This window comes from Ailuropoda melanoleuca, chromosome 8, assembly GCF_002007445.2.
Source record: "Ailuropoda melanoleuca isolate Jingjing chromosome 8, ASM200744v2, whole genome shotgun sequence".
Taxonomy (NCBI): Eukaryota; Metazoa; Chordata; class Mammalia; order Carnivora; family Ursidae; genus Ailuropoda; species Ailuropoda melanoleuca.
This window is the reverse complement of record NC_048225.1, coordinates 124,212,517-124,235,301: the sequence shown is the minus strand read 5'-3', so window position 1 is coordinate 124,235,301 and position 22,785 is coordinate 124,212,517. Positions and strand designations below refer to the sequence as shown.

The 22,785-nt window shown below is 46.6% G+C and overlaps 1 long non-coding RNA gene across 2 annotated transcripts; it reads left to right on the top strand.

The window, feature by feature from the left end:
- The first annotated feature begins 530 nt into the window (after positions 1 to 530).
- On the top strand, positions 531 to 13,916 carry LOC117803479. 2 transcript variants are annotated; one of them, XR_004627410.1, is made up of 3 exons: positions 531 to 1,010; positions 12,774 to 13,184; positions 13,558 to 13,916. It is a non-coding gene; the product is annotated as an uncharacterized LOC117803479 (long non-coding RNA). The 2 variants fall into 2 exon arrangements; XR_004627409.1 differs by lacking the exon at positions 13,558 to 13,916 and having other exon boundaries at positions 12,774 to 13,363.
- The last annotated feature ends 8,869 nt before the right edge of the window (positions 13,917 to 22,785 follow it).

The following is a 22,785-nucleotide window of genomic DNA, read 5'->3' as shown; positions in this document are numbered from 1 at the left end:
GGGTGCTAAATTCACAGTGACTCACAAAACCAGCTTCCAAATCCTGTCCATCGCTCTGCCCCAGTTAGGCTGCCTCCTTCAAGGGGCAGAGACCAAGAAATGTTCCAGTTATCTCCATCCTACGGGCAATATGGAGAAAGCCGCCAGTAGGCAGGGGGACCAAACAGCCATTATCTCAGACGGCCCCCTTCCAACAGGCACTGTAAGCGTGGGAGAAGGGGGTTGGGGGCGTGCGGGCTGAGAAGCGGAGCCCCGGATACTCTGATGAAATGCTGAAGGAAAGGAGCAGGGACGCCAGGGAGATCTAAGACCCGGGGTTGCTGTGCAAGCAGACAGCCAGGTTTAAGCACATGCAAACTGCAATGTCTTTACATAAATTTGCTTTTGCTCATTTCCCATCTGTGCTTCTAATACCCTCTCCTTTCCTCTTTTCCTACTTTCCCATGGAAGTTCTCTCTTCCTTCTCTTGCTTTCTCTCACCCAGACAGCAACCAAACTCATTTTTGCTGTCCTCCCCTGCCCACTCTTCAATTCCACCCTCCACTAAGCCCAGGGAGCTTTGATACTTCTGAGGGCCCCAGAGAGGGGGAGACCTCGTGGCGCCCCTCCTTCCCCAGAAAGCATTTGCTTTGAGGCTGTACCCCGAGGCGCCATGACTTTTTTTTTTCCTTCTGCTTTCCCTTTAGCAGCAAATACTTTCAGTTCCCTTCCGGTCAGCCCCTCTGTTTTCCCATCCTTTGATCCATTTCCAATCACCCCGTCTGAAGCTGGGCTTGGGGGAGGCAGACGACAGCCTCAGCTACCAGTGCAGGAAGCAGGGTGTTCTGGACCGAACACAGATTTGGAGACTTGAGGGACAGTTCATAACTTCACAACCGGCGTGATCCTGGCCCGGTTACCTTCCGAGCCTGTGGGGTCGGTCCGTGGCTCGTGTTCTTCACAAGGTGGTTTTTAGGATCAAATCAATAGCTGTAGCTGAGACTGTGCATGAAAAAGAACTCTACACAGAGGTGAGTCTTTTTTTTTTTTTAAGATTTATTTATGTATTTGTTGAGAAAGACAGCAAGTGGGGGGTGGGGCAGAGGGAGAAGGAGAATCTCCAAAGACTCCCTGCTGAGCAGGGAACCCAGCTCTCAGGACCCCGAAAACATGACCTGAGCCAAAATCAAGAGTCTGATGCTTGACCAATTGAGCCACCCAGTTGCCCCTCTTTTTCTTTTTCTTTTTTCATTTTATTTTTCTCAATGTAGCTTTGCATGACTTGTTCCGCTGGTTCGGTGGTTATCGGCTCTGCCAAGGGGCAGCCCCTCACCCCTACGGAGCTTCCTCAGAGCCAATCTGGCCATGCCCTTGACTCCGAGAAGTAGTGCTGAGACATGATGCAACAAGTAAGGGCACATTTCCTGCTGTGAGAGATGGAGGACGAAGTCCAACTGTTCAAAGCAACCATTGCACAGCATTTGCTGACCTGCTTCACTGATCCTGACCCCAACCCCAGCTGCACCCCTTCTCCACCAGTCACATGGATACCTACCATTCCCTGGAAACTGAACTGGGAGCAGACATATCATTATGCCTTGTGGTCTTGTTAGCTAGAATGCAACGGGAAGTTACTCAAATAAGAGAGCTGAAAGTTATCAGCAAAAGGCAGGAGGGGAAGGGACAAAAGCAGGGAAGGAATGTGTGTTATTTTGCAGAACCAACAGTTTTAGTCAAAAAGATGCCCAACTAGGCATTTCAACTGCTAGCCAACTAGGCATTTCAACTGCTAGGTGTGTCTCGCCTGATAGCCCCTTATGTGAGCCGGTGTGACCTGGATTGGAGCTGAGGACCTTTGCAGAAGCCCCCTGAGTTGTCCTGAAGTTACCTGTAGCTCATTATAATACTAAGACCTCCTCCTACAGGCAGTTTTCTGCCACTTTTTGAACGTACAACGTACACACCAGAATGTTGACATGCTAGGCTTGTGCAATTGAGCAGAGTGCTTTTGTAAGCTCCCCACTCCTGTCTCCTAATCCACTGGATGAAAGCTTCCTGTACTAACCCATGGGAGACAGCACTTTGAAAGCTATGTCCCTGTCTCCTTACTCAAAATAAGTAAGGAAAAGTTCTTTGCTTTCAACACTTCCTTGGGGTGTATTCAATTTCATGCACCCCAAGCAATGAAACTCTTGAGTTCAGTTACAGTCTTTAACATACTCTACCACGTGAGAACTTTGTCTACACACTGCCCTGCCTGACCCCAAGGGCTTTACCGTGAAGTCTGTGCTCTCCCTACTTAGTGTTTCCAGAGCCTGGCCTGGTATCTGGTGCTTAATAGTTGGTTACAGAGTGTTGAGTGCTGGAAGAATGAATGTCTTCCCTAAAGAAAGCGTTTCTATTCCTTCTGAGGTATGCTGGTGAGCTAAGCCATGATGGTCCTGCCTTCACGGGGTTGATATCTTGCCCTGCAGGGTCCTTGTACAGAGGGCCCTTCTGTGCAATTCAGCCACTTGAGCAAGAACACCCAAGACCCTACAAAATCCACATGAACTCAGAGACTCCCCTAGCTCCATTTCCCGTGCATAGTCTCCAGGTCTCTATAGGTCTGGGACATTGAAAAGTCAGTGACCATCCAGGAATTGAAGGTACATCAACCCCCACCCTCTCATCCTTCCTTTTCTCGAATCATACTTGCATCATCTTTCACTGAGTCAAGGTTATCCTAGTATAGCCCAACCGCAAAGTTCATGAGTCCCCAAGACCACCCCCTTGTAAGACCAGTTATAAGTTTAGAGTCCCTATGACCACCTTCAGTTCTGATAATTCACTAGAAAGCACTTTCACAACAATTTTTTTAAATGATTCTTTTTTTTTTAAGATTTTATTTATTTATATAAGAAAGAGAGGGAGAGAGCACGAGGAGGGGAGCCAGATAGGCAGAGGGAGAAGCCAGGCTCCCTGCTGAGCAGGGAGCCCAGTGCAGGACTCCATGACAGGACCCCAGGATCATGACCCGAGCTGAAGGCAGGCGCCTAACCGACTGAGCCACCCAGGCAGCCCAACAATTATGAACATGTGAAATACTCATGCCCTTTGACCTAGCAATGCCCCCTCTTTGAATTATCCAGCAGAAATACTCTAGCGCACCAAAAATACTTTCACAAACGCTCAGATAGGTAAGACTCCTCCGTACGGCACAAATAGCCAAAATGTTAATCAGTGGGGAATAGTTGGGGAAAAAATGGTGTACTTTAAAAAAAAAGTAAGATGAGGTGTCTGGATGGCTCAGTCAGTTAAGCATCCAGCTCTTGATATAGGTTCGGGTCATGATCTCAGGGTCGTGAGATCGAGCCCCACGTTGGGTTCCATGCTCAGCAGGGAGTCTGCTAGAGATTCTCTCCCTCACCCCACCCCCGCTTGTGCTTGCTCTCTCTTAAATAAATAAAGATTTATCTTTAAAAAAAAATAAAAAGAATAAGACAAATATATATATATTCACATTAAAAGAGCTCTAAGACATTCTCAAAACAATGTGCATAATATAATTCTGTTTAGGTGGACAGAACTAAGTGTGTGCCTTTATGTTCTCTGAATGGTTGTAAATGCAGAGAAACGTGCCTGAGGGAAAATAATTATGACAGTATCCTTTAGCTAAAGAGCAGAATTTTAAGGAGGGTTGAGTGAGAGGGTGACTGACTTGTTATTCTTAGATATTTTACAATGGCTATATTATGTGTATGACGATTGAAAATATCAGTTCTCCAAGTTCCTAGGTTTTCAACTACATAACATGAGATCAATGCGTTAGGGTTTTCCAGAGACACAGAGCCACTAGGAGACATGTAGACATAGATGGAGAGATAGAGATAAAGACGAAAGTGGAGATTTATTATAAGGAACTGGTTCATGCAATTATGGAAGCTAGGAAGTCCAAAATCTGCAGGGCCAGTGTCCCAGTTCAAAGGCCATTAGGCAGGAGAATTCTCTCTTACCCAAGGGAGGGTATGACTTTTGTTCTATGCAAGCCTTCAGCTGATTGGATAGGGCCCACCTACATTGGGGAGGGCAATCTGCTCTACTCAGGTTACCAATATAAATGTTAAACTCTCGGGGTATCTGGATGGCTCAGTCGGTTAAGCATCTGACTTTTTTTTTTTTTTTAAGATTTTATTTATTCATTTAACAGAGAAGGAATGAGAGCACAAGCAAGTGGAGCAGCAGACAGAGGGAGAGGGTCGCTGAGGAGAGAGCCCAACACGGGGCTCAACCCCAGGACCCTGGAAATCATGGCCCATGCCAAAGGCAGACCACCCAGGCACCCCAAGTGTCTGACTCTTGATTTCAGCTCAGGTAGTGATCTCAAGGTTGTGGGATTGAGCCCCACATCAGGCTGTATGCTCAGTGAGGAGTATACTTCTCTCCTTCTCTGTCTGCCCCTCCCCTCTCTAAAATAAATAAACCTTTAAATGTTAATCTCATCCAAAATTCTTTCATAGAAACATCCAGAATAATGTTTAACCAAATATCTGGGTACCCCGTGGCCCAGTCAGATTGACATAAAAAATTAACCATCATAATCAATGACCAAACAATCATTGTGATTAATCTGATTATTGGTTGGTTTTAAGAAAGCAAAACTTCATAATCTAAATATATTATGCAAGTGAATGACTGCAACTGTTTTTAGAAATAATAATCCAAGGGGTGCCTGGGTGGCACAGCGGTTAAGCATCTGCCTTCGGCTCAGGGCGTGATCCCAGCGTTGCGGGATCGAGCCCCACATCAGGCTCCTCCGCTATGAGCCTGCTTCTTCCTCTCCCACTCCCCCTGCTTGTGTTCCCTCTCTTGCTGGCTGTCTCTGTGTCACATAAATAAATAAAATCTTTAAAAAAAATTCCTTTAAATTTTAGAATACCCCTACCACTGACACAGTATTATCCAGTGTTTCCAGTCCAGGGCTCATCTCACTGCCCAGTCTGCTTTTTCTTGTTCTTTAGAAAAAGTGGAATATGCTAATCGAGCTCTGGGCATCCATCTTTGCTTCCGCCAGTCAGAGTTTTGGAGTCCCACATTCCCCTTTCTCCTGAGAGGGTCGTCCTCCAGCTGTTATCTTTAGAACTCTGAAGGATGTAAATAACGGTATGGCTTCAATCACCAAAAGTATTACAGTCACTACTTGTGGGGCACAGTGATGGGTGATGATGAGGTCAAGGAAGAGTATAAAAGTTGGAGGGCTGCAGTGTGAGGAACAAAATTGAGCCTAGGGTGCCTGGCAGGCTCAGTCAGTAGACCACGTGACTCTTGATCTCAGGGTCATGAGTTCAAGCCCCACCTTAGGCATCAAGCCTACTTTAAAAAATAAATGGATAGGGGCATCTGGGTGGCTCAGTCGGTTAAGCGTCTGCCTTCGGTTCAGGTCATGATCTCAAGGTCCTGGACAGAGCCCCATGTAGGGCTCCCTGCTCAACAGCGAGTCTGCTTCTTTCTCTCCCTCTCTTTCTGTGATCTCTCTCATTCTCACTCTCTCTCAAACAAATAAATAAGATCTTTAAAAAAATAGATCAATCAATAGGTAGATACATTTGAGCCTGCTGGAATGGAAAGCAGAGGGAATGGAATGTGTCAGCTAAAAGATGGTAAGGGAAGGAAAGAAGACTGGAGGAAGATTCAGGGGAATGAGAAGCCTGGGTTTGTACTAGATATAGGACCATGGAGCAAGGTACCTCTGCAGTTCAGAGAAAGACCTAGTGTTTTTATGGGCTGTAAGAGGAAAAGATATGAACCACAGGTGACAAAAACTGAGTCCTCATTACCCACTATACACTCCACGTTAATTATCTCATTAATTGCTCACAAAAACCTTGAAAGATAAGTACCATTAATATCCCCATTTTTCAGATGAGAAAACCAAGTTATAGGGGCACCTGGGTGGCTCAGTCAGTTAAGCAACTGCCTTCGGCTCAGGTCATGATCCCAGGGTCCACGGATAGAGCCCCACATTGGACTCCCTGCTCAGCAGGGGGCTGGCTTCTCTTTCTCCCTCTGCCACTCCCCCTGCCTGTGCTCTCCTGATCTCTCTCTGTCAAATAAATACACAAAATCTTAGAAAAAAAGAAAGAAAGAAAGAAAGAAAGAAAGAAAGAAAGAAAGAAAGAAAGAAGAGAAAGAAAGAAAGAAAGAAAGAAAGAAAGAAAGAAAGAAAGAAAGAAAAAGAAAGAAAGAAAAAGAAAGAGAGAGAAGAAAGAAAGAAAGAAAGAAAGAAAGAAAGAAAGAAAGAAAGAAAGAAAGAACCAAGTTACAAGCAGAGCTGGGATTTGAACCCCAGACTGAGCTGAAAGCCTGAGCACTAAACCATTAATCATGCAAACAACTGACCACATCAAAGGAACAGCTTGAAAATAAGAGCATCTTTTATCTACTTCTGCTGAGAGAAGCAGGGGAAAGGAAAGGAAAAATGGGAGCAGGAGGCCTGAAGGGAGCCATTCCTTATCTTGCAGTCTTCTGGCAAAGCTTCCTAAGTGCAATGTGCCTATGGTGTTCATGATCAGGAGTAATGACTCCCCCGCTAGAAGTCCCATCTCCCGGGCTTGCTGAGAATCTCCACGAAAACTAGAGAAAACTCCATGGAACCTGTTGACGAAATCCGAGAGTGAATCCCAGAGCCAGCGATAGTGGCTGAGCTGGATGGAGCTCCACGCTTGTTTTCTGAGGACCCAGATCCATAAATTAAAAGAGATGCCAGGCTGAGATGCACAATGAAACTATCCTATGGGCATCCAGGAGACAGCAGGTGGGCACCTGGGTGGCTCAGTTGACTCTTGGTTTTGGCTCAGGTCATGATCTCATGGTTGTGAGATCGAGCCCTTGTCGGACTCCACGCTGGGCGTGGAGTCTGCTTGAGATTCTCTCTCTCCCTCTCCCTTTGCCCCTCCCCCATCCTCTAAAAAAAAAAGAGAGAGAGAGAGACACACACAGCAGTGAATACTCCCAGTTAACACTTAGGTGCTCCAGGTCTAGGGGTGACCGACTGACCACGATCAACGCCTGAGGCTCCGTAACCGATGAGTAATGAAAAAACGTCTATCTTTGATCCGCGGATGTCTGAGCCATCTGTGGACTTCTTCCCAGGATGCGGAGCCATCCGGGAGCGTGTCCAGGAGACCGGCTGTAAAGGAGGGATTGGAAAGGGTGTTCAAAGACCACTGGTGAGCAGCCAGTGAAAGGGGAAGTTCTAGTCTAGGACTCCAGGAAAACAGGAAACATTCTCATTTGAAACTGCAGAAGAAAAAGAAAGCAGTAGTCACTAAATGAGAACTCATTGTCTTTGTTTCCCAAGCACCTGAGCAGTGTCTGGGCTTCTGAAGGCAAGGGGGCGGGGGGCGGGGGAGTAACAAGTACAGCCATTATCCTGGGCCATTTTCTATCGGTCTTCCTCAGAAAGGCTACAACACTGCTTCTCCTTCTATGTATATGCATCTTCTTTGGGCCTCCCCTTGCCAGAAGAAGGTCATTCAATTGTTGTTTATTTGTTGGCTGTGATGACTTTCAGGTTCAGGTTAAACTGGAGGAGGGCAATATTCCCACCAAGAAGATCGAGCCTTTTAAAAGCAATACATAGGACAGCAAATAATCTGCTGGAGCCCCATCTGAGTCAAGGACCCAGGTCCGAAGAGTGCAATCCATAGCAGGGCTCATTTCAGGAACAAGGAACCCGCTATTCTGGCTGCAGCGTGGAGAAGTAGCTCTGACAAGCAGAGAACTGGAGGCTCGCTCCCCGACACTAGCAATGTGGTGTAGGAAACGGGGGTCATTCTCTGCTTCTCTGCGCTGGAACAAGATGTTTCTCCAGGGGCACTCGGCTGCCTCAGTCCGTGGAGCATGCGACTCTTGATCTTGGGGTTGTGAGTTCGTGCCCTACATTGGGTCTAGAGATCATTTAAAAAGAAAATCTTTTTTTTAAAAGGTATTTCTGGGGCACCTGGGTGGCTCAGTGGGTTAAGTGTCTGCCTTCAGCTCAGGTCATGATCCTGGAGTCCCAGGATGGAGCCCCAGATCGGGCTCCCTGCTCCGCCGGGGGTCTGCTTCTTCCTCTGACCCTCATCCCACTCATGCTCTCTCTCTGTCTCTCTCAAATAAATAAATAAAAATCTTTTCTAAAAAACAAAATTTTTAAAAGGTGTTTCTACAGAAAAAATGAATGATGTTTTCACGAATCACAGGAGAAATGCATCAGTGAATTGTTTTATGCAATTGAAAGATAATTAAATATAAATTTGTCTTATTCATTAGTATCTTTTACTGTATAGTATAAATCAGAATCAGATTAGTAGCAAATTATATACTGAGATTCTTATATTTGATGTATTAATATATCAAAATGCTTTGCAAAAAGGAAAAAGGAAGCAGAATGACTTCCAGGTGCCCTGACACCTTGTTTGTGAATTATACCTATTTTGTGAATTATAATACAGAAGATCAAAATCAAGGTAATTTGTTCAAGCCCATGTTCCCTCTAACTTTTCAGATTGTGAGACATTGGCACCTCTAAAAACAAGGGCATGTGATCACAGTTCAGTATTGTAATCCAAAACTTACAACTGAGTCGACTTATCCTTTTAACGATATAGACATTCATATCTGACCATAAATCAAATTGTTTTGACACGGCAAACCTTCATCCTGGAGGATTTTATTCTATTTCACGTCATTGTCTGTCTTGTATAATCTGTACCAAAGTTGGCAATTCCCCTGCTTGTGTGGGTACACCTACCACGCGGGCTGCACATGCCCACAGACCCACTCAATGCACCACGGAAGATGAAGAGTCTACACTGAATTTCCGGTTCCCCTCGGAGTTTCCCTTTTTCTTCCCCAATCCCGTCCCTCTCCCACCTCCCTACATAGCTATTCTTGCAAAGTTCTCCGAGTCTTTCTGGTAGACCTGCCTTTGTAGGTGTCTCTGACGTTGCTCCTTAGCGCACCTGTGTGCGTTCTTCTTGCAAGAACAGAACCCTGGAATCATACCTTTCACCTGCCCTTGCTCCATTCCTTTCCCTGATGCTTCTCTCCTGTCTTCCATCCCAATTGTACAACCCAGCACAAGTCCAGGCAGTTAGATACACTACTAAATGTCGAAAATAGATCAACGTCATTCCAATGGAGGCTTTCAAAGCATCATTTCAGGTTTATAAGTCCTTAGCAGACACTTTTGTTGCCCTGTGGTTTGATTTCAGTAATTCTTCTCAACCTCTATCAAAGGCCAACTTTTGGGTCTTGGACCCTAGCAATGTGACTCCCAATCCCTTTTTCTAGTCATAAAAATAACAGTTTATCTTTCACTTCTAGACACTTGTCTTTTCTAAATGCAGTAATTCCTCCCGCCCTGCTCTTCTTTTTGCCCTTAATTTGTCGAATCTTTTAAAATGTTGCTTCTCCTGGCTGCAGTTCAGCTGCCAATTCTGCGTCCACAATTTTTAGCACAGTCCTGTTTGTCACGTATCTTAAATACTTTTTTGTACATACGTAGAGTGTGTGTATGCAGTGACACCAGCCCACACAACAACAACACTTGTATAATTACTTAAAACCTTCCACCCCACTTGGAGTCCCACTAGCCTAAACCTCTAGATACTACTGACGAAATAACACGATCAATACACAGCGCTTCGTGAAAGACAAACGGAATTCTTGTTTTTCTATCCTTCCAACCTTTACTGACTTTCCAAGACTTAGTTGTATCTAGAATGGAAGCCATTGGGTTCTCCTCAGAAGAAAGTGCAGGAAAACCGTGCAAGAGACAGAAGCACAGTCTTCATGGCTGAGTTGTTTTTCCCATTCTTGAGGGAATTTGCTGTGGCATCCTACAGTTACTCACTTCCTTGAAATGTCAAGATAACGCGAAGAGACAATAGCCAAATCATGGAAGGAGCCGAGATGCCCTTCAACAGATGACTGGATTAAGAAGCTGTGGTCCATATATACAAATGGAATATTACTCAGCTATCAGAAAGAACGAATTCTCAACATTTGCTGCAACATGGACGGCACTGGAGGAGATAATGCTAAGTGAAATAAGTCAAGCAGAGAAAGACAATTATCATATGATTTCTCTCATCTATGGAACATAAGAACTAGGATGATCGGTAGGGGAAGAAAGGGATAAAGAAAAGGGGGGTAATCAGAAGGGGGAATGAAACATGAGAGACTATGGACTATGAGAAACAAACTGAAGACTTCAGAGGGGAGGGGGTGGGGGAATGGGATAGACTGGTGATGGGTAGTAAGGAGGGCACGTATTGCATGGTGCACTGGGTGTTATACGCAACTAATGAAGCATCGAACTTTACATCGGAATCCGAGGATGTACTGTATAGTGATTAACATAGTATAATAAAAAAAAAAAGATAACGTGAAGAGAGATAGCAACACTTTCACTCTCCTTCTCAACTTCCCTATGATCCCAAGATCTCAAACTTTCTTTAAATGTCTTTGGCATATCCAAAAATAATAATAACAGCAGTAATAGTAATAATGAATGAATGAATGAATGAATGAATTTGGCATATCCATTACAACAGTTTCACCAACCTCGTTTCTCTGAATAATCAAAATCCTGAGTGAACTGCTCTGACAATAAGAAGTTTTCATAGTAAAGCTCAGCTATTTCCAGCAAAAGGTCTTGAGCATAGGAAATATCCACAACAAACACAGACTACACACTTTGCTTATTTCCTAACCCTATGCTAATCATAAAAGAAAAGACCAGAAAAATGTTTGAGAGTTCTTGTTCCTCAAAAAATGCCATCAATAAGTAAACATAAAAGATAGTACATTGAGAGAATATATTTGCAACGCATATAACTAACAAAGGATTAGTGTCAATTAATACTAATATATAAAGCATTTCTATTAATCAATAAAAAAGAAAAAGATAATCCAATAGAAAGTTTTGCAAAATATATCAACACGAGCACTCCACAGGGAAAGAGATACATGTGGTCAATAAACACATGAAAAGATAATCAACCTCCCTAGGAATGGAGAAATGCAAATTCAGAGAGTTTCACTGACAAAAATAAAGAAGCCTTGGGGGCGCCTGGGTGGCACAGTGGTTAAGCCTCTGCCTTCGGCTCAGGGCGTGATCCCGGCGTTATGGGATCGAGCCCCACATCAGGCTCCTCTGCTAGGAGCCTGCTTCTTCCTCTCCCACTCCCCCTGCTAGTGTTCCCTCTCTCGTTGGCTGTCTCTATCTCTGTCGAATAAATAAATAAAATCTTTAAAAAAATAATAATAAAAAAATAAAGAAGCCTGATGTTACCAAGTATTCAACAGCATATGAATCAATTGAATAGTTATATATTGCTGATGAAAGTGCAAATTGGTACAATTTTTTTGGAAAAAAAGGTGATGTTATCGTGTAAAGTTGAATATTCAGAAATTCTAATGATCCACAAATTTGACTTCTAGTCACATACTCAAAAGAAACTTGAGCACATATGTACCCAGAGACACACCCAACAACGTCCCTGGCAGCATTGTTCTTCATCGGGGGAAAAATCTGGAAACAAAACAAATGCTCTGAAACAGGGTAGCGGAAAAAACGTGCTGTGTTCGTACAAGGACGTATATAAGTAGTATTGAAAATGAACGCATGGGGGCGTCTGGGTGGCCCAGTAGGTTATGCATCTGACTCTCGTGTCAGCTCAGATCATGATCTCGGGGTTGTGAGATCGAGCCCCGTGTTGGGCTCCATGCTCAGCGGGGAGCCTGCTTCTCCCTCTCCCTCTGCTGCTCCCTTCCTTGTGCTCTCTCTCTCTGTCAAATAAATAAATAAAATCATTAAAGAAAAAAAAAGAATTGAAAACAGACCCAGATGCCATACACCAGTATTTACTGCAGCCTTAGTCATAGTGGCCAAAATGTGGAAACAACCCAAGTGTCCCTCAGTGATGACTGGATAAATGTACTTTATACATAACAATGGATAAGCAGGAATGAGGTTCCGATAGACACCACAACGTGGAGAAGTCTTGAAAACATCATGCTAAGTGAAATAAGTCAGACACGAAAGGGTAAATTTGTAGGATTCCATTTATATGAAGCACATAGCAGAGGCAAATTCATAGAGACAGAGTACCACGGGCTGTGGGATGAAAGGAATGTGGAATTATCGCTTAATAAGCACAGAGTTTCTGCTTGGGGTGATAAAAAGTTTGAGAAATAAACAGTGGTGATCGTTGCACAACACTATGAAAGTGATTAAAACCACTGAACTATACACATAAAGATGATTAAAATGGCAAATTTTATATTATATATAGTTTACCCCAATTTTATTTTTTTAAAGATTTTATTTTATTTATTTGACAGAGAGACAGCCAGCGAGAGAGGGAACACAAGCAGGGGGAGTGGGAGAGGAAGAAGCAGGCTCCCAGCGGAGGAGCCTGATGTGGGGCTCGATCCCAGAACCCTGGGATCACGCCCTGAGCCGAAGGCAGACGCTTAACGACTGCGCCACCCAGGTGCCCCAATTTACCACAATTTTTAAAAAATAACCTCCCAGAGGACAAAAACCTGATTGTCCTGCCTACTTTTTTTTTTTTAAGTAGGCTCCACACCCAGCATGGAGCCCAACATGGGGCTTGATCTCCCAACCCTGAGATCAAGACCTGAGCTGAGATCAAGAGCGGATGCTAAGCCGACTGAGCCACCCAGGCGCCCCTGCCCTGCCTATGTAAGCTCTTCACCACTCACCATGTGCCCTCTGTCACCCCTTTTTGATTTCCTTGCAGCCTGTGGGCAGAGATGGAGACAGAGAAGGACGGGCCACGTCTCGGGTACAGTAGTGACCGCAGCCAGCGAAGATGCTATTTTGGTCTTTCTGCAGATTTGACCCAAGAACAAGCCTCTCTTGCTTCCAGCCCCAAACCAGCCCACCTCTGCAGCAGAGCCTGAGTGGTGAGGCCCTGAGATAGCCAGCGTCGTGTCCACCCAGGCCCTCCGACACCGTGGCCAGCATAGACTTACTACCTGCCCCTTCCGTACACCACCACGCTTCCGCGAGGCCCTGCCCTGGGCACTGGGCCTCCAAGGAAGTAAAGAACTCACGTCCAGAGGGAGTTGCTGACAAGTCAACAGCGAGTTGCATTGAGAAGAATAAGTGATAGAAGACAAGCCCAGGAGAACAAAAGAAAGACTCTGAGGTGGGACAGAGAATGGGGAGGCCATGGGGGGGGAGGGGCAGGCGGTTAGCCACATCTGAGCCTCAGTTCCCTCACACCTAAAATGCTAATTAACACGCTGTTGTAAAGACCGAGTGAGGTGATACTTAGAAACAGGCTTTATTCTTTAAAAAACAGTGAATACAAGTCTTAAACTGCCATTGTTATTCTCATTGTGGAGAGAGCATTTCTGGGCACAAAACAGACCGTACAGCTCCCTCTGGAAATCCCAAGGCCAAAGTCCCGGACGTGGGGAGTGGCTGGGAGGGGACACAGTTCTTACCAAACCTCCCCCCACCCCCCACCCCCCACCCCACCCCGGGCCACACACAGTCAGAGTCTGGACCCATTACAGGTGTCAGCCAACACCCTAATGACTACAGGCCAGACAGCACCGGGGCAGGAATCAGCACGCAGCTTACACCTCGAGCTCACAGCAGGACAAGGCCTCTGTGTGTCTCAAAGACATCCGCTCTGGCCCAGGGGAGACCAGGACGGTGGGAGCTTGTTCCTTGACTGGGGGATTCGTGGACCTGAAGATCCCCAAAAATAAATAGATGAGAAGACCAGAAAGAGTTGATATTGTTTGAGGGGGGTTGTCTTTTTTTTTTCCTTGAAGATTTTATTTTTAAGTAATCGCTACAGCCAGTGTGGGGCTCGAACTTGTAACCCAGAGATCAAGAGTCACAAGCTCCACTGAATGAGCCGACCAGGTGCCCCTTTTGTATCTTTCTTACAAAATAAAAACATTCTGGGGTGTCTGGGTGTCTCAGTCGGTTAAGCATCTGACTCTTGATTTCAGCTCAGGTCATGATCTCAGGGTCCTGAGATCCAGCCCCACATCAGGCTCCATGCTCAGTGCAAAGTCGGCTTGGGATTCTCTCCCTTTCTCTCCCTCTGCCCCTCCCCGTGTTTGTGTGCTCTCTCTCTCATTCTCTCTCTCTCAAATAAATAAATAAATAAAAATAAAAATCTTTTTAAAAAAGCAACAAAGTAAAAACATTTTGTTAAATTAAATATCTACCATCATTATCATTTTATTTAAAAAAGGAAATTTTAGAGGGCACCTGGGTGGCTCAGTCGTTAAGCGTCTGCCTTCAGCTCAGGGCGTGATCCCAGTGTTCTGGGATCGAGCCCCACATCAGGCTCCTCTGCTAGGAGCCTGCTTCTTCCTCTCCCACTCCCCCTGCTTGTGTTCCCTCTCTCACTGGCTGTCTCTGTAAAATAAATAAATAAAATCTTTAAAAAAAAAAAAAGGGAAATTTGGGGGCACCTGGGTGGCTCAGTTGGCTACACGTCTGCCTGCAGCTCAGGTCACGATCCCAGGGTCCTGGATCCAGCCCCATGTCTGGGTCCCTGCTCATCAGGGAGTCTGCTTCTCCCTCTCCCTCTGCCCCTCCCCCCTGCTCTTGCTTGCTCTCTCTCTCTCTCGCTCTCTCTCTCAAATGAATAAATAAAAAATCTTTAAAAAATAGAAAAGGAAATTTTAACAACAAAATAAGAACATGATCATTTCAGAATAAATATAAACCTTTGGTTGGATTAAATTTGGCTTCATAAAAAGACCCCATTTTGTCCTTAATTCCCTCATTTTGCCACAAGCTGGTGAAAATCTACTACAGATGAACACCAGGCAGGAGACTGCATTTGAGAATAAGTCAGCACAAACCGTCCCCAATGCCTCTAGCCTCTGCCCCATGGCCCTCGCCTCAGCTGCAAGAGAACTGAGCAGTCCCTCCACAGTGACACCACATACATAATACGTAATGTTATTAGAGCACTGATAATACTGCAATTCTTAGGGAAAGGTTGTCTCTTTTTGCCAAGGTATTATTTTCTATCTTTGTAGGCTCTAGGTACAAATTTACAGAAAATACATACATTGATCAAAGAAAATAGAACAGCACCCAAGAAGAAAAGCTCCAAAGAAAATGTATGCTTCCTTTCGTCCTTTTATTGATTCTAAGACACATTTTTTTCATGTTTTGACATCTTTAATATCATTGTGCATTTCCTCCTTGGTGGTACAATCGTGGAACGATCCACGTGGATAGCTGATGGCGCCTGAGAGTCTGGGAAAATGGCAGCTCTAACCTTAGGGTCATTGTCCCTTCTGATCCCTATCATCCAGCCACAACCCGTGACTGCGTCCCATTGATCTTACCTCCTATTTCCTCTTAAATCTGTTCCCCACACCACTTCCTCCAAATCCCACCTCCCTGACACTAATTGGCTCAGGTCTGGGTCAGTTAGGATGCTTTCAGCTGTAACTAATAGAAATCCCATCTCAAAGTGGCTTAAACAAAAAGGAAACAGATCTCCTCATGAGATGGGAAATCCAAAGGCATGGCAGCTCAGGCTTGATCTACTCATCAGCATGGTGATGTCTTCAAGGACCCTTTCGTTCTCTCTGCCCTGGCTTCGGCATCTGGCTGAGGGAGATGTCTGCCAGAGCTCCAATCATCACCTACGAATCTCTTTGCCAGGGCTGCTCTAACGAAATGCCCAGACTGGGGCCTTGAACAACAGAAATGCATTTTCTCATAGCTCTGCCTGCTGAAGTCCAAGATCAAGGTGTCGGCATGTCTGGTTTCTCCTGAGGCCTCTCTCCTTGGCTTGCAGATGGCACCCTCCTCTCCGTGGCCTCCCGTGGTCTCTGCATGTCCCTAATGTCTCTATGTGTCCACATTTCCTCTTCCCTTAGGCACACCCGTCAGATTGGAGCAGCTCCCACTCAGATGGCCTCATGCTAACTCAATCACCTCTTTGCAGACCCTGTCCCCAAACTGAGTCACATTCAGATGTACGAGGGTTAGGACTCTGACATAAGAATTTTGGAGAACATGGTTCAACCCGTAACCATCTATATGTCAGATAAATGTCCAGAGGGAAGAGGGATCCTCTCTTCCTGTGGCTCCTTTTTAGAGGAGAGGAAGCTTTTCCCAGAGGCCCCAGCATACTTTTCCTCATGTCTCATGGGCCAGAAATGGGTCAGATGCCCACTCCTGGGGCGCCTGGCGGGCTTAGTCGGTGGAGCGTGTGACTCTTGATCTCAGGGTCGTGAGTTACAAGTCCCATGTTGGGCATAGAGCTTGCTTAAGAAAAAAAAAATGCCCACTCTTGAACCAACCTCTGGCCAGGACGGTGGAACCACCCTGATTGCTCCAAATTAATCACCTGGACATGGGATTCATGCTGGTGAGCCCTTTGACAAGGCCCTCATGGCCCCCATTTCTGAAATGGCCTCCTGACCATTTCTAATCCTCTTCTGTGTCCAGTTTTGGCCCACCTCCGTCCCTTATCCATACGGCTGTCCACAAAGATCCTTATAAAACACAAACCGTCTCCACAGTCCCACTAAAACCTCATGGGCAAGGGCACCAGGCAAACTCTACACCGGAGAGGGCATATCAGTGACCTATTGCCACATAACAAGCCACTCCAAGACTCAGTGGCTTAAAACAGCAATCATTTCTTCCTTTTTTTTTTTTTGAAGAATTTTATCTACTTGAGAGAGAGAGAGAGAGCATGCATGAGTGGGGGAGGGGCAGAGGGAGAGGGACAAGCAGACTCCCTGCTGAATGCAGAGCTCCACAATGCAGGGCTTGATCCCAGGACCTCGAGATCATGACTGAGCCACCCAGGTGCCCCAAAACAGCAATCGTTTCTTTTTGCTCACGAGTCGGCAATGTGAGCAGAGCTCGGCGGGATGGCTTGTTTCTGGGACATGTGAACACCTTCCCTTTTCTTCAGTCACTTCTTCATCTTCCTCTTCTTCCTCCATGACCCTTCCCCTCAGCACAACTTTGCCACTCTCCCTCCCTTCCCTTCCTCTTCTGCTTTTCGCTTTCTTTATCTGCTGACCCTTCCCTCTGGCACACCCTTTCCTCTCCTCGCCCACAGTTGTCCCTGTTCCTCATACTGCAACCGCTCTCAGCCGCTCTCTCCCAGGGGGAGATGCGCCACGGGACGTGGGGCAGATACTTCTCTGTCTCGGCCTCCACACCCTTGAAGGACCAGTGTAAAGACGTAGTTCGGGTGATCACAAATCACGCAGTTTCTAATCGTGTCTCACCTCTCTTCCCTCCTTTTCTCATCCCCACCTCCCAGAATGTGCTCCTCTCAAGTCATGTTTGCACGGCAATCTTAGCCACAGGCTAAGACATATAGCACCAGAGACGGCTCTGGAAACAGGCTGTCAGGGTGGGATTCGGGAGTTCAATTGCTCACATGTCCAAAAGGAATAGAGGAATAGTGGCCCCATTGCTGCTGGTCCGTGGGATTCCTTTAACACCTGACGCTGGCCCTCCTCACCTTCCTCTTCCCCACTTTGGGCCTTTTATGCATTTTTTTAAAAGATTTTATTTATTTATTTGTCAGAGAGAGAGCACAAGCAGGGGGAGCAGCAGGCAGAGGGAGAAGCAGGCTCCCCTCCGAGCGGGAAGCCCGATGTGGGACTTGATCCCAGGACTCTGGGATCATGATCCGAGCCGAAGGCAGATGCTTCACCGACTGAGCCCCCCAGGTGTCCCCCTTTTATGCATTTTAAGATCAACTCCTCTGATCACTGAACTTCCCCGTGCACTGGAAGATGGGGGTCAGGGGGAGAAGTTAGGAGGGTAAGAGGAGAACCAGCAAGGAATGTCACCGCGCTGGCCGTGAAGAGATGCTGAGGGAATCAGGGAAGGGTTAAGAGGTAGCAACGGTAGCCAGCTCGTCTCCCACTCCACACCAGCCTAAATGCGGTGGCAGGCAGAGTCTGAGGCTGGGCTGTGGGTGCTGACAAGCTGGAAAGGGTCGGGACGTTGGGGAGGGCTGGTAAGAATGTAAAAGGAGGAATAAATAATTGCTTTTGAGAGAGTATTGCTTTCTGTGGCCAGTCCATGTCAAAATAACTCAAAAGGTGCTTGAGGCAAAATACTTCATGGTAAGTGTACGCCCTGAGAGAGAAGAGCATGGAAGAAAGTCTCCCCACAACCTCACATCCAGCCTAGCATCTCCAAGTATTTGTTTATGCCTTATTGTTAAAAAGAAAACTTTAGGGCACCTGGCTGACTCAGCTGATTAAATGTCTGTCTTCAGCTCAGGTCATGATCCTGGGGACCTGGGATCGAGCCCCACATCAGGCTCCCTGCTCAGCTCCCTTGCCCTCGGCCATTCCGCCTGCTTGTGTTCTCTGGCTCTCTCTATTTCTCTGTCAAATAAGCAAAATCTTTAAAACGGCCAGAAGGTTTCTAAGGAAAAATTGCCATTTTGTTTGACGTAGTCTATTACCTGTGCCATGTGTTTTCATGCACCACCTCAATGCCTCCCAGTAGAGGCCATTCTCAAGGCCCCGAGGACAAGTGCAATTTCACCTTGATGCACCTTTTTGGCACGGCTGCCTATTATTAACAGTAACGCTGGGTTTTCTTCAATTCCTGACTCTTTCATACAACTGACTGAATCCTGGCCTCTGGAAGTGGAAGAAAAATGTTCCCCCCTCAAACAGGGCTTAGCCAGATCTTCCCGACTAGGATAAGAACTTTCCCTCTTTTGTCAGGAGAAGATAGAACCAGCTGAGGTGGGATACCTAAGAGAGACAAGCATAGAGACAAGCAGAGACCTATTTCCTAATACAGGCCGTCTCTGGACCATGGAAAGCTGGCCGGCCTCCCTGCCCCCGTGCTGCAGCCGCAGCTGTGATTCTGGAAGAGAGACCATTTACCTCTATAATTCTATATTTAGTCTGGCTCCCCTTGAGCTGGTATTCAGCAAAACACACCTTGACCTCAACATTTTAAATGTTACCGGATACTTCAAAAGAGCTCCAACTCTTTCCTTGCTTAAGATCAAAAACCGTAAAAAATACTCAAATTGAATTCAAGACAAAAATAAACGAAGAGTTGAACCAGTTCGGTGTGATGTTTCGAATGACGACAAATTCCCAAGATGTTTTACGGAGACAGGAGCTTCTGGATATGAACTTAATTTCATAAGACAAATGGAGACATTTTTCTTGATTTACAAGTAACAGTCTGTGCCTTGAATGAGGACAGGGAAACAGGTCAGAAAATGACACTTTTCGCAGCGTGTCACTCAGCACCTTCTCTCAGAGGATCTTTGCTACTTAATCTACGTTTCTTCATGTGCCAAAGAGCTCTTGTAATTCAAAATTTCATGATAACAAAAAGTATAGCAGTGATTATCTCTGGGCCGGAGGTTAGGGATCTGGGGTCAGTGTATATAGGGAGGGGCACTGGGAAGCTTGTGGGGGCTGCTCAAGGCCATTTGTCAGCCACCTCCCTCCTCTCAGGGAGGCTGTTCCAGCACAATTGTCCCAAGGGGTGAGTGGGTGGCTCAGTCGGTTAAATGTCTGCCTTCACCTCAGGCCATGATCCCAGGGTCCTGGGATTGAGCCCCGCATTGGGCTCCCTGCTCAGTAGGGAATCTGTTTCTCTCTGTCTCCCTCTGCCCTCCCCTTGCTCATATTCCCTCTCTCTCTAAATAAATAAATAAATAAATAAAATATTTTTTAAAAATAAAAAGCAGATTTTCTATGTAAAAAAATAATTTAAAAAAATTAAGTTAAAAGCTTGTTTCTCGACCAGCCCAACGTGCCCACTGCGGGACAGACCCCCTGTACACACAGGTGTCTCCTGGCCCTCCCCACGTCACCCTGCTGGAATTGGGACTCGGAACCAGCACAAGGCAATGCAGATACTCTGGCTGCTGCGAATGGCAAAGCCGTTTGTCCCAGTCTCAGGAATCTGCGTTCTGCCAGCATCCAGGAGACTGTGACAGGCTGTAACCCATTAACTCAAAATAGGGGAAAGTCTCAGACTCACCACAGCTCCTGCCACCACCGTGAGTGTCACCAGGAACATGGCTCTCTCCCTGGGCTCAGGCCACGTCTGCTGTGGCTGGTGGGTCACAAAAGCCTCAAGATTCCCGCGAGAAACCTCCTCGGGTAGAAGCTGGAGCCGGAACAGACTCAGACCGTAGCACCAGGTGCATTTCCCCCCTGACCCCAGGACCGGCGCCATGACTGTGGCTTCGGGGAGAGGATGCTGCTTGGTTTAAGACTCACCACCTGCTCTTCCGGCAACTCTCTTGGCTTCTTTGTTGCTTCTAGGGGAAGAAAGGGAAGAGGCCCAGGCTTTGTTCCCCTGGGACAGCTCATGAGAACGGGCTACTGCTAGAGGATGTGAGAATATGTTTCGGTAACAGTCTGGTGCCTCGGATATCATCCCTCCTGGCCACCAGCTCCCACTGCCGTCCCCTCACCAGTCCACCTCGAGGCCATGAGGCCCCCGAGGTCAGCGCTCTCCCTGCTGAGGTATCCGACCCGCTCTCGAGCACAGGCTCAACCCCTGGATTTTCCTGCTCAACCAACTAAAGATGAAAACTATCAATATGCCGATTGTGACAAATGGAATTGGGAAGATGGGGACCAGAGGACTTGAGGATTTGCCTGGATACATCACTGACCACGCAGCTCCCTCTGGAAATCCCAAGGCTACAGCCTCAGGAGCAGGAATAGCCGGGAGGGCACCCAGATCTTACCGTCTCACCCCCCCCCAGCCCCTCCACAGCCGCACACAGAGGCCCCAGGACACGCCTTAGCTACCCAACAACCTGACTGCTTCAGACCAGACCCCAGGAGAGGCCAGTAGGCAACATCTAGACCAATCTCCAGCCGGCTGCCAAGTGCAGCTTCTGGGCATCTCTGCGACTGCCCCGCTGGCCCAGGACTTCAGCATGCAGCCCGGCTCTGCTCCCTCCGCTCCCCTCCACCCCGAGCTCTCTCCACTCCCCTGCACCCCACCCGGAGCTGGTGAGTGACACGCCTGCACTCTACCCTCTAGTGGCCACAGGAACAGCAGGAAGCCGAATCTGGCCATTGTCCTCCAAGGGGAACGAGATGCCATGGTCACTGACTGGATTGTCTTTTCTCTTCCTCCCATCTTTTATAGGGATGCAAATGCCAAAGCCATGTTTCTACAACCATTAAGTGTTTACTTCAGTCAAAATTACGTTGGAACCTCATTTGTATGGTTCTCTCTGTACACTCCCTGAATTCAGCTATTATTACCTTGGCAGGAGACTTAGCCACAACCCCCAGCACCAGAGAGTGCTGTCTTTGGGCCACACCAGGGAGCCCCTTCCCCAGCAATGCCCAGCAAATATCCTTTTCTGTGTGGGCCAGGATGCAAAGGTTTGGAAGCCCTGACCCAGCAAGATTCAAAAAAGGGTTTTGAATTCAATCAAATAAGAGTCCATGAATGCGTTAATGAATGAAATCGAAGTACCTGCTTTGTCTCTTAATAACTGCAAATCACCAGCCTCTCCAAGCCTTGATTTTCCAACTTCGAGAGAGAACAGAGAACGGGGCTTATTTTACAAGATTATGGGGATTATTAACAAGGAATGATGTAAGTAAAAGCTATAAAGCATTATACAAATTTAATTACTAGCTTTGACATTAACAGTTACACGACCGGTTCCCTAACTGCCCACTCTCTTCAACCTCACCTCTCTCCCTGCTCTCATCAATAAACTATTCTTCAGATGCCTTTGCCCCCCAAAATCACTCTCCACGTTAAAAATGTCAGCAGCTCCCCTTCGCCTACTCAGTCAAGTCTAAAGTCCCGCCACAAGGATCTCGGTCACCTGGCTGTCACTCCTTCTGTTTTCCGTGAACCCAATGGATGGAGGGGTTGGGGGGAGGGGCGTCCGAGTCCAACCTGTAGGGTACACCAGCCACTAGGGGGTGTAAGGTCCCAAGGTTAGGCTGTATCAGGCAGAAGTATACCCAGAGAAGTCAGAAGCAACAGCACGAAGGGGCAAATTCAAAGGATGAAGCAGGGAGGCCAAAGTCAGAGCTGCAAAATCGGCATCGGAATTGGTTTTAGGTGGGGCATCTGGAAGGCTCAGTCAGTGACACGGCTGACTCTTGATCTCAGTTCAGGTCTTGCTCTCAGGGTCATGAGTTCAAGCCCCACTTTGGGCTGCATGCCCAGCAAGGCGCCTACTTTATTTTTAAAAAAAAATTGGGTTTAGGGGCAAGGGAAGGATATAGCCATGTATTTTAATAAGGATGGGATCAGTTACACTGTCCTAACAACAAACCTCCAAACCCCAGTGGCTTACCACAACAGAGATTTATTATTTGCTAATGTAAAGTCAGCGGCAGGCCTGGGGTGGGTGACAGGTGACTGTCTTCCGTGGGGCAGTGTTGGTTGCAGAAGGGATGATACATCTGGAGGATGGTGCAGGCTTTACTTTGCTTCAGCCTGAAAGAGAAACCTGTCACTTTTGCTCATACCTCGCTGTCCACAATTAGTCAAACCACCCCACTGTATTTCAAGAGGACTGGTAATGTGGCTACGCTGGATAGAATCCAAAAATGTCACCCACTGGGGGATGGGCTAGATGGGGGATGGGCATTAAGGAGGGCACTTGTCACGATGAGCACTGGGTGTTACATGTAAGTGATGAATCACTACATTCTACTCCTGAAACCAGTATTACGCTATATGCTAACTAACTAGAATTTAAATAAAAATTTGAAAAAAAAAAAGTCACCCACAATCCCTCTCCT